Genomic DNA, 11,041 nt, shown 5'->3' with positions numbered 1-11,041 from the left:
TTGCTCTTCTAATTTCCTTTTTAAGTTGCCCCTGAGACATTCTATACTCCTCTAGGGCTTCCGCTGTTCTGAGCCCTCGGTATCTGCCATAAGCCTCCCTTTTTCTCTTTATCCAATCCTGTATACCCCTCGACATCCAGGGTTCCCTGGATTTGTTGGTCCCGCCCTTTATCGTTACTGGAATATGTTGGCCCTGTACTCTCCCTATTTCCTTCTTGAATGAGTCCCACTGCTCTGATGCAGATTTACCTAAAAGTAGCTGCTCCCAGTCCACTCTGGCCAAATCATATCTGACCTTATTAAAACCGACCTTTCCCCAATTTAGAACTCTGATTTCTGACCCATCCTTGTCCTTTTCCATAACAACCTTGAATCTAATGGAGTTATGATCACTATCTGCAAAATGCTCCCCCACTGATACCTCTACCACTTGCCCGGCTTCATTCCCTAAAATTAACTCCAGGACCGCCCCCTCACTTGTAGGACCTTCTACATATTGGCTTAAAAAGCTCTCCTGGATGCATTTTAAGAATTCTGCTCCCTCTAAACCTATCGCACTATGACTAACCCAGTTAATGTTGGGGAAGCTGAAATGCCCCAATACTACTACCCTCTTTTTTTTTCACAAGGGTCAGACGGTAAGGCACCATCCATCTGACTGCAACATTTCATGGAACCTTAATTTAATATTCATGTCTGTCTCATATGCCATTTTATGTAAAAAGTCTCTCTTCTCTTAAGCAGTCTCTCAGGATCGAGGATGACTTCCTTCCACGCTGGTTCAACGGGTTCTGAGATGACTCGAAGAGTTGGGTAGATTAATTGTTTGCAGGTTTGTGCACTCTCTCCGATGCCTCTACTTTGCCACTGCATGTTCCTACGAAGTTTCTCAACGTGTTTATTCCCGAATAAACCTTCTCCATTTTGGTCAGTCACAAGCCAGGGACTCCCATGAGTCATTGGGGATATTTGATCTCTTCAGGGATGCTTTGAGGACATCCCTAAAGCATTTTCGCTGTTGTCCTGGGAGTCTCCTGCGGTGACCAAGTTCCAAGTAGAACAGTTGCTTTGGGAGCCTGGTGTCAGGCATGCGAATCACATGACCTACCCAGCTCTCCTGGTTTTGAGTCTACTTGTTGATTTAATGTGATTGCAGTGCATTGCTTTGCTACTTGTTAAAATTGCTGGAAGTGGCTGAAGATGTATTATAATGCCTGTGCTAAAATCTACTGCTTTCTTAGATTTCTGGCCACCTTTAAAACACCAGCGACTATGATTTAACCTCACAGCTCAAAAACTGCAGTCAAAATGTGTTTGTCTTATCTGAGGCTTTCAGTGTGTGAGGATGTGGAAACGTACCTGAAAGAGATGGAGAGTCCTCTGTAGCAATTCTGGAGAAAGTCTGAAATTAAAAGCTTGTATGTTGCAATCCGTTGTGACGCAGCTGTCAGCAACAAAAAAACACTCATGGAAATGTATTTACGCAGTTTTAGCATATGCTGCACTTTCCCCTGTTGAGACTGGAATGTGCATTCGTTGTTCTGGCATCTTATTGTATTGTTCATTAACAAAATACAACAACAGTTTCTGACAGGTAACTCTGCACCTAGGTACCATTCATTAGAGTCTATATTAAGTTACGGATGCCATGAATATGTATCTTCAGAGATAGATCTGGGGTGTGCATTAGTTAATTGCTTAGAATATGGTCCCAAAACGCGGAAGCGTGTTACTTTCCAATTTCTATTCCTACTCTGGACAGCCCCTGTCTCTGCCACATACACGCCCTAATACTGCATGTGAATTCACTGGGACAATTTAAATCAGCATTGACAAGTAACTCAATCCAAAGATAAAAACAGGTGATAAGTGCCAAGGAAATATTGCTCTGGTAAACCAGATTTTATGTCAAGATATTATCGTTCACTTACCACTGCCCTCGCAGTGCCGCCCTTAGGCCTATATTGAAATTCGCAACGTTAAAAATGGGTGAAAATACGAAAAATTCTGGAAACACATGGCATCTAAGAAAAGTAAAAGGTTGTTGTCCCTCGTGGATATGTTCTGTAAATATGCGGCCGACTTTTTTCCTCTCCCTGAATAATTTTGAAAGCTTTAACTCAGTCCAAGCACCTGGGTTCCTATGTTTATTTTGATTGTCGACACTAATAGATACAAAGTAAGTTTGACTGTAACTGAAAAATTAAGCACAGGGTGTCGGCTGGATCGCCGGCGGGGCTATCAGCATTAGAAGCCGCGGGTACATCAACAGCGGCGGGGAGTAATCCACCTTTACACGAAATCTCCACGAAACGGGAGGAATTACACAGTGTTTCATTCTGAAAAGGATTACGCTGATGAAATATCGTTGCTGCTTCAAGAGCTTGCTGTTTATAAACGGAATATTCCGACGCTTTTTGACAGTAATCCTTCACAAGTAGCATCACTCTTTGGCACGGGTATTATCCTAAAGCGATAAGGAACATAGGCAAGTGACAGACTTGACAAAAACGCTCCTTAGCAAGTCTCGTCACTGTCGCAAACTTACAATTAAATAAAAACGTGAGATTCGTTTGATGCGAAAGTAGGAGATGGCTCTTTTTTAGGGGGGGTGGGGGGGGCGGGGGTGGGGAGGGGGGTGCAGAGGGGAGCGCAACTTGTCCCCACACCCCCAGACTTGCCCCCTGGCTGCCCAGCTGTGTTGTCTTTGCAGTGAAGTTTGTGTGTACATTCCTGAGGTCAGCGCTGCTTTGCTCACTGACAACTGATTCATTGGCAGCGGGATCGCACCGGAGCGCGCGCCCAGACTGGCCGGCGCCAGCCCCGTGACGTCACCCATTCACACTGCGCTCCAGCTGGCGCCGGCCCGGCGGCTGCCATGGCAACAGGCACGCCAATCAGAGGCCGGCCACAATCCAATCCAGCTGCTCGAGCCGGGGAGTCCCGTGCGCCGCTGATGAATTGCCATTTAATTCTGCACCTTTAGCCCGAGCAGAGAGGGGAGGGAATGCACACCTGCATATTTGCATTTTCTCTCATTGCTGCCAATATTATTTTCTTATACACACACACATATATATATATATATATTTAAATAACCCAGCTGCACGCACATTTCGCTGAAGTTTTACTTAGTGCAATGTCATTACTTATAAACACGTCCTTTGTGTCACTCTTTTAAATAAGAGACAAATGCCGATTTTTATTTTGCCTTCCCTGTTCAGGAGATTGAATGATTGACTTAAGCACTCCGCAGATATTTTTAAAGAGCTCCTGGTTGCAGACTGTGCCTGGATGGTCAGGCCCTGGTGGGGAAGCGTTGCTGTAGTTGATTGTGCTGCTGCCCTATCGTTGAAGCGCGGAAGGCTGTTAAACGGTGAAGACGGTATGTACGTGCTCTTCTTTACTGTATGTGTGTATATACACTTTAATAAAACCTTCGCTTTACGTGTGGCCACTGTGCTTATCTCTTCGCGCGATCACTAGCCCTTTCAGCTGTACGTGTGAAGCGAATGGGTTGCTTCAGTCAGTACTCGCAGCCGAGAGAGTTGGTCACTTTAAGTTCAGTATTAACTTCGCTACTAAAGGTCAGAATGGCAGCAAAGCTTTCCCACTGCACTTTTACAGTACCTCAGCTACATTGTACATCCCGCCAAACTTGTGTGCCAAGAACACCATTTATACTCTACGTCAGTTTGTTGTAACGATGTGTAAAGCCGATAAACAATTTGAGCCCTCGGATTTAGTCATAAATGAAACACGGTTAAATAAAATTGCCCACAGAAAGTTAAGGACTTCTATTCAGTACCACCTTGCCGTATGCCCAGGAAGTCCTAAAAATTTATGGATTGATCGCAAAACATGTTAATTTTAAATATCTTCAAGAACGTAGTTTTCAAATAATTTCGTTTAGGGCTGGGTCTGGTCAATCGACGTTTATTTGCTAAATGCATCTCCACATAATGTGATTTACTTCAAAAGTCTTGACATGACTTGCTCCACGTGCCTGTGTACATTCTTGTTTCCCATCAGTGACTACGTTAGGTAAAACAACCCATTTAATCCGCTGGAGTATTAGAATCTGACATCCTCTTTTTCTCTCCATCTCCTTCCACAAAAAACAGATAAACGCTAATGTAAAACAGAGAAAAAAAATGCTCAAATGTTAACTCTCTTTAAGTGTTGGATCTGAATCTCTAGGTGTGTTCTGGAGGATTTTCTTGATCAGATGTTCCTGGCCCAGTCAGGAAGGAGGCTTTGCTGGATCAGGTTCTGGGCAATGAGGTGGGTCAAGTGAATCAAGAGGCAGTATAGGAACATTTAGGGAACAGAGATCATTCTATAATAAGATTTAGGTTAGTTATGGTAAAGGGCAAGGAGCAATCTAGAGTCAGAATACTTAATTGGAGGAGGACACCAATTTCAGTGGGGTGAACGCACATCTGGCCCAGGCAAATTAGAATCAAATTACAGGCAAAACTGTAACAGAACAATGGGCTGCCTTTAAAAAGATGGTTTGGTACATTCCCACAAAGTCGGAGCTCCGTGGATGACAAAATAGATATCCACTTGTGGGAGAGATGAGAACCGGGGATACTGTTTAAGAATAAGAGGTCTACCCTTTAAGATGGAGATGAGGATATGTTTCATCTCCTAAAGGATCGTTAGTGTGTTGAATTCTCTTCCCCAGAAAACAGTGGAGGCTGGGTCATTCAATTTATTCAAGGCAGAATTAGACAAATTTTTGATAGAGAAGGGAATCTAGGGTTATGTAGTGCAGATGGCAAAGTGGAGTTGAGACACAACCAGACCAGCCATGATCTTATTGAATGGTGGAGCAGGCTCAAAGGGCTGAATGGCCTACTCCTGCTCTTAAGTTGTATGCTCCTATATAGAATAAGATGACGCAGAAAAAAGTGCATTTGACAAGTCAGTTGGATAATACAAGTGAGAACCAGGCTGAATATAGAAAGATCTGGGAAGTGAAAAATGAAATGAGGCAGAGAGAGAGTATGAGAAGAGATTGGCAGCTAACATAAAAGGAAATCCAGCAGTTTCCTATAGACAAGTAAAAAGAATAAGGCAGTAAAAGGGCACTAAAAAGAGAGGTGTGGCTAGTTAGGGATGAAATAGGGAATCCATGTGTGGAGGCAGATGGCATGGCTGAGGTACTAATTCCCATGTCATAGTGAAAGAGGAGGCATTTAAGTCACTGGATGGGCTAAAAATTGAGAAAGAGGAAGTATTAGAAAGGCCGGCTGTACTTAAATTTGATAAGTCATCAGGACCTGGTGGGATGCATCTGAGGACATGAAGAGAAGTAAGTGAGGAAATTGTGGAGCTACTGTCTAGAATCTTCTAATTTTCCTTAGACACGGGGATAGTGCCACAGGACTGGAGAATTACAAATATTACATCCTTGTTCAAAAAAGGTGCAAGGATAAACCCAGCAATTTTGGTCCACTCAGTTCAACTTCAGTGGTGTGAAAGCTTTTCAAAATGATGATTCAGGAGAAAGTAAACAATCATTTGGATAAATGGGGATTAATTAAAAAAAAAGACATGGATTTGTGAAACACATCATATTTAGCTCACTTGATTTAAGTTTTTTGATGAAAGGTGTTTGTTGGCAAACCTATTATGTAGCACTTTATCAATGTTGCAGCTCATGGAATAAAATGGACAGTGACAGTATGGATGTAAAGTTGGCTGAATGACAGGGAACAGAGTAGTGGTGAATGGTTGTTTTTTGGACCAGAGGAAGATACACAGTGGGATTCATCATGGGTCAGTATCAGGGTGACTGTTTTTGTGTACTGGGCAAAATACCAATTTACAGATGAGACAAAACTGGGAAGTATTGTGAACTGAGAATAGTGGTGGACTTCAAGAGGGCATTGACAGGTTGGTTATATGGGTGGAATCATGGCAGATGAAATTTAATGCAGAGAAATGTGAAGTGCTACATTTTGGTTGGAAGAACGAGGAGAGACAATATAAAATAATAGGTGCAACTCTAAAGGGGATGGAGGAACAGAAAGGCCTTAAGGTATACGTGCACAAATCAGTGAAGATGGCAGAGCTGAATGAGAAAATAGTTAAAAGGGGTATGAGATTTGGGGTTTTATAAATTAATGCGTGTGAGAACAAAATCAAGGCAATTATGATGAACCTTTTATAAAATACTGGTTTAACCTCAATTGGAGTATTGTGTCCAATTCTGGGAACCATACTTTTGGAAGGATGTCAGGGCTTTGGAGTGGGGGGAGCAGAAAAGATTTGAGAATCGTTCCAAGAGTTGGTCTTCAGTTGCATGAAGCTGAATTTCTCTCTTCTAGAGAAGAGAACATTGAGGAGGTTTGATAAGAGTTGTTGAAAATCATGAGGGTCTAGACTGATTAGATCGAGAGAAACTCTTTCCAATGGCAATGGGGTCCAAAACCAAAGAACACTGATAATAAAGTGAGTGGCAAAAAAAAAACTAACAATGACATAAACTTTTTTAAGCAGTGATTGGTTAGGATCTGGAATGCACTGTCTGAGTCTGTGGTGGAGGATGATTTAATCGTGACTTTCAAAAGGGAATTGAATAATTATTTGAAGGGAAAGAACTATGGGGAAAAGGTTGGGGAATGAGAGAGCCAGCATGCGCAGAATGGGCCAAATGGCCTCTCTTTTAGCTGTAACCATTCTCTGATTCATAATGACTGGATTTTCTTCTAATATTGCCTTACGGAAGCAACTTTGCTAAAATGTGACAAATTATGTGGCTAAATAGGAACATGGTGTGTTTTTGTCTTTAAATAACCTGAACAGACAGAATACACCATTTCAAATGTGTGGCCTTGTTTTTGCTTTGGTTAATTGTGTTCAAAATATCCTTATTTTAGGAATCAAGTGAATCCAACTTACTTGTTGGACAAACGTTATTGTAAGATCTACATTTATCTCCTTCAAAAGCTCTCCTGCCCGCATCCTAACCTGCACCACGTTCCATTCAACTATTGCCCCATGTCCTCGTTGACCTTCATTTGCTCCTGACCCCAATGTCTTGGTTAAACTCTTATCCTTCATGGCTTGGCCTTGCCCTATATCTCTAATCTTTTCCAGCTCTATGAACCTCCAAGAGCTCCACGTTCCTCCCACTCTAGCCTTTGCATCCCCTACTCATTTTGACCCATATTTGGCAGTCATGGCTTCAGCTGTCAAGGCCCGACACTGGAACTCCCTCCCCAAACCTCTCTGCCTCTTCACCTCTACCTCCTTAAAACCTAACTGATCAAGCAGTTTACCCCTCCTAAGGTGTCCTTTGGTGCATGTTTTTGCCTTACTGTGTACCTTGTGAAGTTTTTCTGCTTTTTCTATTTTAAAGATGCTATACATAAATGTAAGTTATTGTGTATTTGTATATAATTGTGCTGTGTTTTGTCTGTTTTTACTTCTGTTCGTTTTGGTTTCTGTCTCTGTGTTTCAAATTTCATTTAATTTTCCCTCACACAACTTGCGTGGTCTGTGGCAGAGGCACAACCTCATTTTAAAAAGTTAGATAACATCAAGGACAAAACAGAACTTGGAAAGAACTGAGCTATGTTGATAATTTGGAATGATCATGTCATGGAAATCCCGCAGAACAGAAGAAGTGAATCACATCACACAGTAAATGATATGGGCAGATGCCATTTTATTATTTTTTTTGATGCTACTTGCTTTTTTTGTGTGTGATTTGCTTCATAGCTCCAGAATTGATGTCACAATCACCATAGGGCTGACAGCATTAACATTTGAGCCAAAATTGTCTCTATTTGTGTTCTAGCAGGAGCGGAACCACAAGTCTTGCAATGGGTTTTCTCCTCCACAACACAACCAGCTGACAGAATGCTTTTTTAAAATTCATTCATGGGTATGTGGGTGTCACTGGCTAGGCCAGCATTTATTGCCCATCACTAATTGCCCTTGAGAAGGTGGTGGCAAGCTACCTTCTTGAACCGCTGCAGCCCATGTGACCCAGGTACATCCACAGTACTGTTAGGGAGGGAGTTCCTGGATTATGAGTCAGCAACAGTGAAGGAATGGTGATATATTTCCAAGTTTGGGTGGTGAGTGGCTTGGAGGGGAACTTCCTGGTGGTATTCGGAAACTATCGTGTCCTAAAGTATCAACATCTTAACAAAGGTTTCAGCTTATGATCTCATATCATGGATGTGGGTCTAGCACGTGGGTACAGGTTGTGTTGCTAATTAGAGTAGATATTGGGCCGTAACGTCCGAGCTCCAGGGTAGGACTACCACAAAGATCCACTGGGGATCGCTCCTGGAAGTTCCCAAGTAGGATTTGCACGGCAAATGCCTGGGAAGTACTAACTTCCCATGGGCAATTGCCCCTGAACTGAAACCAATATGAAAATTGCAATTTAAATTGCAAACTTCAGATGGTTCGGACTGTGTTACAGAATAGTTACCCGGAAACGATTAGTTAGAATTTTAAAATTGAAACCACTTCTAGCTTCTGGGTAACCATTTTTCACAGACCCACTCGACAAACCACACCTCCCCCCCACCCCCCCCTCCCCCCCAATCACCAGATCCTACCCACTTACCTGATACACCTTGTCAAAGACCTTTAAACCTGCCTGGTTTACCTGGTTAATCCCGTTTTTAAAAAAAAAACCAGGGGGCATAGCTTACTTACCTTCGACCCTACAGCACCTGACGCTAGGTTCCGGCAATGCTTGCCCGGCCTGAGTTGGAAGGTCGGATGAGATAGGATTAGCTGGATTTCAAGTAAATACTTCAAGTGGAGTGGCAATTCAACTCAATTGTGTCTCCATCGGAAGTTATAGCCTATTATGTCAAAATTATAAAATGGAAACTAACATTTGGTTTAACTGCTACTTTTTCTGTTTATCCTCAACAGGAGCAGTATCTTAATCCTATACACTTGGCTTTCTCCAATCCTGTTTATCCTCCATTCCTTCAGCTCCCTATCTAACCAGTTAAAAGTTGACATCGCCTCTGCTCCAGTTACTAACTGCTCCAGTTACTAACTCCTGTCGTGCTTTCCACAATCTCTCTAGAGTGCAGCCTATAGGTCCTAGATATTTAATTTACTTCTAGAAGGTCAAGGCCAATATAAGGACTGGGTGCCATTATCAAAGGATAAGGGAATATGAGGATTGATCAGAATATAGATCATCACCATTTCTATAATACCAGTGGCCATTGTAGGTAAGTGTTGATGTGCAACTTGTTTTGAGTTATTGTTGTACTGTAATTCATTTTGTTTTTCTTTTCAGGAAAATGAAGTACAATTGCTGTTATAGAATTTTTCAATTTGTGGAACATGAACTAGGGAAGGAATAGGTCACATACACAGCCTGATCAGATGTTATCAACTATCAGAACTGCAACAAAGATGTTTCTGTGAGAAAGTACAACACATCTCTGAAAACTGGTTCCTGGAAATGATATTTGGACAATCCATTCACGTATGTGACAACAGGAAAAGAGCTACCATGTCAATAAACTGATGTATCGGAGTAAGGAGTAGTATGTTTCCACTATCTGAAGAATGTGTGATCTGATGCTAGCCAGTCCATGTCATTGTAGATTTGCTGCTTATTTTGCCTTTTTTTGCAATCAAAAATTATTGATAATCATTGAAGAAAAATTTTCTGCTCTCACTGTGCTTTTTCCCTTGTGTGGAGTCGACTCACAATCGAAAATCAAAGATAAACAAAATTTGAATGAAAGCTTCGAGTTGAAAGTAAAGAGCAATAGTCAAAGCCGCAGAGACTTGGAGAAACTGAATAGGGTTTCTCTGATTTCGGATCCGATAAAGTATGTTCTGATGATCATAACTGGATAGAATGACATTCCATTGTCTTATTAACACTGTCACCAAAAGCCACCTCTAATCCACGTGGGATGGCCTAGCAAATACTCGTTTTACAAATTCCGAGAAGAACCTAGAAAAAGAGGTGAAGCCTTTGTCTTAATAAAGCCTTTTTGATAAAGATTTGACTGAATTCTGGGGCTTTGATCCTTTCTGATTAATTTTTTGCTTTGTGGTAATAGCTTGCTCAATTACTTTGCTGGGAGTGGATCTACTATGGAAGGTGGGATGTGAAAAATCAATAACAAAAACAAAAATAGCTGGAAAAACTCAGCAGGTCTGACAGCATCTGTGGAGAGGAAGACAGAGTTAATGTTTCGAACCCATATGACTCTTCATCAGAACTAAATAGAAATTAGGTGAAATAAGCTGTTGAAGGGGGGTGGGACAGGTGGAGCTGGATAGAGGACCAGTGATAGCTGGAGGCAAAGGAGAGATTGCCAAAGATGTCATAGACAAAAGGTCAAAGGGGTGTTGACGGTGGTGATATTAACGAATGGTGACATTAAGGGTAGAAAGCAGGATGGGAAAGTGACAGATGGCCCTAGTGGGGGTGGGGTGGGGGGGAAGGGATTGAAATAGGCTGAAAGGTGGAGATAAAACAATAGAAGGAAATAAATTTAAAAATAATAATAGAAATAGGTGGGAAAAGAAAAATATGTTAAAAAAATATATAATAATTATTAGAAAAAAGGTGATCGAAAAGTGGGTGAGGATGGAGGAGAGAGTTCATGATCTAAAGTTGTTGAACTCAATGTTAAGTCCGGAAGGCTGTAAAGTGCCTAATCGGAAGATGAGGTGCTGTTCCTCCAGTTTGCATTGCGTTTTACTGGAACATTGCAGCAGGCCAAGGAGGGACATGGGGGCATGAGAGCAGGATGGTGTGTTGAAATGGCAAGTGACAGGGAGATCTGGGTCATGCTTGCAGACAGACTGAACGTGTTCCGCTAAGCGGTCACCCAGTCTGCGTTTGGTCTCTCCAATGTAGAGGAGACCGCATCAGGAGCAGCGAATGCAGTAGACTAAATTGAGGGAAATGCAAGTGAAATGCTGCTTCACTTGAAAGGAGTGTTTGGGCCCTTGGACGGTGAGGAGGGGGGAAGTAAAGGGGCAGGTATTGCACCTTCTGTGCTTTCATGGGAAGGATCCA

The 11,041-nt window shown here is 42.2% G+C and overlaps 1 long non-coding RNA gene across 1 annotated transcript; it reads left to right on the top strand.

The window, feature by feature from the left end:
* Window positions 1–2,914: 2,914 nt before the first annotated feature.
* On the top strand, window positions 2,915–10,012 carry LOC144679038 (uncharacterized). Its single transcript, XR_013576228.1, has 2 exons — window positions 2,915–3,385; window positions 9,293–10,012. It is a non-coding gene; the product is annotated as an uncharacterized LOC144679038 (long non-coding RNA).
* The last annotated feature ends 1,029 nt before the right edge of the window (window positions 10,013–11,041 follow it).

This window comes from Cetorhinus maximus, chromosome 3, assembly GCF_964194155.1.
Source record: "Cetorhinus maximus chromosome 3, sCetMax3.hap1.1, whole genome shotgun sequence".
NCBI classification, from domain to species: Eukaryota; Metazoa; Chordata; class Chondrichthyes; order Lamniformes; family Cetorhinidae; genus Cetorhinus; species Cetorhinus maximus.
This window is presented reverse-complemented; position numbering and strand designations above follow the sequence as displayed.